The following is a 6275-nucleotide window of genomic DNA, read 5'->3' as shown; positions in this document are numbered from 1 at the left end:
TAGAAATTAATTTTCGTAATTACATTATTTTATTATATTTTCAATATTATTTTAGGATTATATTATGAAAATAGTACAAACGTATAGTACACACGATATATCATTTGGAATATAGTTTTCGAAAAGACTTAAGTAAAAGTCGTATGTATCGAAGACATTCAAAAATTCTCGGAGTATTTTGTATTCTTTCACACGCAGCGATAATACGATTTCGGAGTACTTCCACAGTAGTAACAGAAGTATCTTACACAAGTGTCTTAAGATGTCCCTATAGTAAATAAAAATCCAAAAGATTCAAATCTTCAAAGGATTAAAAAATACGAAATACTCCGAGAATTTTTCAACGTCTTCAACAATCCAAGTGACGTGGATGCATCGATTCGGAAGGAAATTATTTTCAGTAATTTCTGTAATAAGAATATAGATATAAGTATAAGTAATAAAATAAAAAAATAGATACAAGTATAAAATAAACAAATATTTATAACTTGAAAAAGAAGCGTTTCCGAATCCTTTTTTTCATCCCTACAATAGGTGGAATATGCACTTAAAAAGTTTGGCCAATAACACCTCATAAAGGGTGTCCCAAAATTAACGCAAGATTTGAATTTGCCGCCATTTATGCAGTAAAGTGTTGGCAACCCAAAAAAAAAAAAATTTAACAGCTAACAGTTTAGGGTTAGTGAAAATGAGTTCGTTGAATGGATTATTGAATCATCAACAAATAGATGCTGATTTTTCGAGCAAAATCATCCTAAGCGATGAAGCACATTTTCACCTTGATGGCTTTGTTAATCGCCAAAATTGCCCCCTAGATCGTGTGATTTAACACCATTAGATTTCTTTTTATGGGGTTATTTGAAATCACAGGTCTATGTCAACAAGCCCACAACCACCCGTGCATTAAAGGAGGAGATTCAACGCTGCATCAACGAAATTCAGCCACATTTATGCAAAATGGTCATGGAAAATTTCGACAAACGAGTGCGTATGTGCATGCAAAGCCGTGGAGGCCATTTGCCCGATGTGTTATTCCACAAATAACCCTATCCTATGAACTTTATGATTCAATAAAAAAATAACAATCAAAAGACTAAAAACTGTGTTTTCTATTTAATTCAAATCTTGCATTAATTTTGGTACACCCTCTATATAGAGTAATTAAAAAATATTTTTAAACAGATGAAATAAAAATATGTTGTGTGTAATTTGTAAAAAAATCTCTTTAGAACAAATTAAATATTTTATTTATTGGACAAAAACTATTGGACAAAAGCCAATAAAAGAAATTTTGAAGTCTCATCAAACTTCAACGCCGTTCCATTTCTACAATTCAATTAATTCTATTGTATTATATTTTCTTCTATATATTTTGCATATTTGTCGCGGTAAATAGACAAATGTTAATTAATTTTAACCACATACCATGATGTTAATTAATATACATATATGTAATTATGAAAATAAACTTTTGTATCAAGGAACACTGTGTCTCGGCGACAAGCCACGCGCAACGACACTATCGTGGCTATTTTTACGCGAGATCGCGAGTTGCGGAGGATTGAGATTATTAAATCTCAATAACGGCTGAACCGATCAGGTTCTACATACGCTCAATCGATAGCGTCCACTCAAATTATGTAATAAAAGTACTTTTATTTTTTTCCTACGTGAAAAGCAAATCGCAAAGTAAAAAAATTCTCTTAATACGAGATGCCTCGAGAAATCAATAGTAAAACGCAAAATATATCAGTTATTGCAATTAAAAAACTTTGTTTCTAAAATGCAAGTCAAAGTAAGTCACGTGATCAAAATGGACGCTTGATATTCGTCAATTATTATGAAGTGATTTATTTTATAAGTGTTGAAAATATAATACTAACTTCCGCAAATATAAAAATTAGTGTTATACGAAAAATATATTTTGCAACTATATTCAACAGTTACACTAACATTTGGCAAATTACTTATTAATTATTTGTTTACATATGTCATATTTGCATCTGCAATTAAATTCACAAAAACAATTTTGTACTGATAATTCCGTACATTTAATTGTCCAATTAGACCCTTTTTACAGCATATTAAAAAAAAAGCATAGCTCATGTGACTTAAATTTGTTAATCAGACATGCGCTCCATATTCAAACTGATGTGATTTTTTAATAATAAACTGAGAAAAATAAAAATTCAAGAAACTAAAAACTAAAAATTTCATAATTACAATTACTTTGTGAAACATTTGATTAAGCTATTTGTTTATATCTCGTCGAGCTACCCCAGGTTAAAAAAATTGTGTTTCTACAACAATTTATTGAGAAAATGTAAACTAACAATTGTAACGTATGAAATCAGATACGCGCGAGTCGGAACGGCCCGATTAGATCTTCCCCACTCCGCCGCTCTCGTGTTCCTCAACTTCCCAATTGGTTTAAACAAACTTTTTCGGCAGCAAAAAAATTCGAGAACAGCAAATTCAATTCTTCTTTGACAAATTGATGCCTGACGAAACTCTTAATCTTAAAAATTAGAGACAAAGTGATTTTTTGAAAAAAAAAATTGTTATTTCCTAATAAACCTTTTTTTTTTAAATTCGTAGAAAAATGTCAGCTGTCGAATACTTCACACGGCATATTTAGTCCATATTAATAGAGTTATTTCATTTTTTTTACACAAAACAAAGATACCCACTTTTAAAAGTCGTTTTATAATAGTTTAACTGCAAAAACTCGTTTTGTTACTAAGTGTACGTGATAGTGCAATTCTTGAAGAAGATCCTTGTAATTGCTTTGCAATTGCTCAAAGATGAAGAAATTAAGTTTTCCGCAGGCAGGTTTTTAGTGAACAAATGGCTTTTTGCAAAAACTAATAAACATTTCAGACTTGTTCAGGACTAGATTTGTTCGTCATTACGAGGGCTACATTTTACAAGAATTTCAAAGCTTTGCGTTTAAATCTCAATGAACAGAGAACGAGTGAAGAAAAGACCTCTTTTTGTGTTTTTTATTTTTTTTTCTACTTAACTAATAGATCGATTTTAATGTTCCACGTCTCATTTTGTAGGTATTCCGAATACCTACATTTTTCATACGGAACTTTTTTCCATACAATCAATATCTTTCGTTTTATAAGCGAAAAATGTGCTTTTTGCAACTGTTACGTCCAGCGGACTTCCAAACTCTGTTCTTTTGTGGAAATCTGGAGTTTGTTAAAATGTAAAAACAATTACTAACAAATAAACTCGAGCCGTTACAGCTCAAAAAGCAATAAAAGTTTTCTTTTCCCATGACTGAGGCAAAGACTCCAGTATTTCCTCATAAATGTCAGCTAAGATAAATTAAAACTCGGTGCACGTGCGCGAATAGAGAGATTAAAAGAGACACCGAAGATGTCCTCCTTGAACACATCGATTAGAAGAAAATAATAAATAACTATAAACATGTCAGTTGAAGGCGTAAGACCGGCGCCAAGGCATTTTCTCAACGGTCAAGTCTCACGAGTCCGTGATCATAAAATCTAAGAAGTGACACGCGACGTTCAAGGGGTGGTATTTGGTGATCCCATGCCGACGCTGCACGTGCGCTTCCTTGACGCATTGCATGTGCGCTTTTCTCATAAATTTTAAGATCGTAAAATTAAAGATGACACTTTCATATGCTACAGATTCCGGTCAATATCCTTTCTTCCCCCAAGTGTATTCCGCATCTTAACCAATCAAAAGGCAAGAAATAGGTCTCACCACCTAATTAACAAAACTATTCACCAATCAATACACCATTAATCATTGCAGATTACTATAAAAACCCCGGTTCCGCGGGACTCACGACTTTTCTTCCTAATTTTTCTCTGAGGACGGACGTAGCGGGTTCTTATTTTCTTAACCGGCCAAGACTTGAATTTAGAATCAATGCGGGAGAAAAAATTCCATCGACCTCGCATACTTGGCCAGCGAAACTTAAAGATTTAAAGTCAGTGCTAAAGAAATATCACCAATCTCGCACAATCTGGACCAAGGACTCCCATCGTTAGGGGAATCCAATACCGGAAGCTGATAGTGGCAAAGATGATAGAGGCAATGCGTTCTCGGCTGAGTGATTCTGATTCCGAAAAGTCTCAAGGTACTACTAGTACTAGCTTGGTTCAGAAGTCTCCGCGCTTCAAGGTAGGCCCGGGTTCTAAGCCAACCTTTGTTGGGGCGTGGCACTATGATTTTACGTTGAGTTAGGGTTGGCGATAAAAATGCAGATATATAAATTAAGGGAGGACTTACTGCTACTCAGGTTTTAGCTTTCGTGTCGTAGATGGAATTTGACTGAATGTCTGTTCGCGAAAGGCCTCCTTTTTATATTTGCGAGTCTGTGGTTGTATACATTTAACAAGTTGGACATAACTCAAATTTGATGAGGTTGTACGAAAAAACACTAAATTTTCAAGATTTTATCAATTCGGCTGCCTTTTTGAATAGGCCATGATAAATTTAAAAAATTTCACTGTGGTCTTAAAGTATAACTATTTTTACCACCGATGGTGTAATTGCTAGAAATTATTGTAGAAAAATTGTTATCAGTTCAAAAACAACTATTAAAAAAAAATGTCAACCATTTTTTCATTTTTCTTGTTCGAATTGCCATATTTAATTTCCATGTGGTCGAAAGGAAATTCTGACGACGCCATCGTGAAGAGCGACTCTCAAAATCTTAAGATACTAAGTTTTATTAAAATATTTCATGTTTCAGTCTGTTAAAAATTATCTCGAAATCAAGCAAAAAATTTTGTCTTTCTGCGCGTTAATGGGTTAATATGTATAATTATACACAATATTCACTCTCAATCCTTTATTGTGCCTCAATCGTCGTCGCTACAGTTTGTTATGACAATCCGCCATACTCTTGGTTTTATAGTCAACGCATGCGCAAAACAAAACTGACCCTCTTCGTTTGCTCGTAGTGTCGCTATCATATGCAGTTATACTGTGGCCTTACTCGTGTCCCCCCGCTAACTTTCGTCGTCCGAGGAAAATCAGGCCGAACTCGCTCAGATCAACTCACCAAACCTCCTTCTTTTTTTATTCCCTCATTATCCTCTCGGTAACCTCTCCCTTCTGCTACACACGACTCTCACACTCACAGAATTTTTATACATTGAAACTGTATAATTTAGTTTATTAAACAGAAATGTATAAATAAACTATACTATATTTATTTCAATTATATTTGTAAAGCCAAACTACGGGGTTTGTTATTTAATAGAAACCTCTCCTTGCATTCGTTCAAAATTCTCCCGCGATTTTATTTTACCCTCTCCCCAATCACTTGGATTTCCATGATCGAAAGCCAGTAGGGTAAACGAACATACTGGTACATCTGATGTTGAAGCCTTTGTGGCACAATGACCAGTTTGGGCCTTCTAAACGAAAAGTACGTTCGACTCGTGACTTCGGTTAACGGAGTAAGATTTCCACTTCGTCCTGCCTCGGCTCCTAAGAACCTCGGAACGAAGCGAAGTGCCTCCCGATTTGCGTCGGTTCTTCCTCACAGCTCCCTTGCGTCCGGAGCCTGAACACGATCGGTCTTAAAATTCGGTTCCTGTTGTATTCATCCCGTCAACTCCATGCGTGTGGAGCTTGGACGTAACACTATTCGATTTTTTTCGCATATTTTCTTTACAAGTCTCGAGTCTCAAACATACACATTTCTTTTCTGATGGCTTTTCGAAGATTTTTGTGAAGAGAAATGCTGATGTATAATTTTTTTCCGGCAAAATTCTACTTCTACTGAACTACTCTTGCTACTCAAGTTTATGAAGGAAGTATATAACGGGCATTAAAAATTGTAAACAATTAAATATCTCGTGAACTATTGCGTTTTAACATAATTTATACTATTCTGGAATGAGAGGGGTACACTATTACTACAATTTATTAAAACTTTTATATTATTTAGAATGCTTCTCATCCCTTATTAATGGACCGTCGAGAAAGAATTTTCTATCGCTTGAAACAAGCGACTAGTGTGAGAAGAAGATCACTGTCTTGTTCACTCTCGGCGCACCAAAGGCGAGCACACGGACTTGGGCTCGTTCGCTGCTTGATTGTGTGACCTACCGATTTCGCCGGACCGCCGTCTGATTATGTGTCGCCACCATCAACGCAGAGTTCTTGGCTGAGTTATATTATATATAAAGATATATAATAGAAACAAGACCCCGTCAACAAAACTTTTCATTTAGCCGCGCAACAATTTGCTTACTCATCATTGTTGTTTGCTTACACAACCA

Source organism: Trachymyrmex septentrionalis, unplaced genomic scaffold, assembly GCF_001594115.1.
Source record: "Trachymyrmex septentrionalis isolate Tsep2-gDNA-1 unplaced genomic scaffold, Tsep1.0 scaffold116, whole genome shotgun sequence".
NCBI classification, from domain to species: Eukaryota; Metazoa; Arthropoda; class Insecta; order Hymenoptera; family Formicidae; genus Trachymyrmex; species Trachymyrmex septentrionalis.
This window is presented reverse-complemented; position numbering follows the sequence as displayed.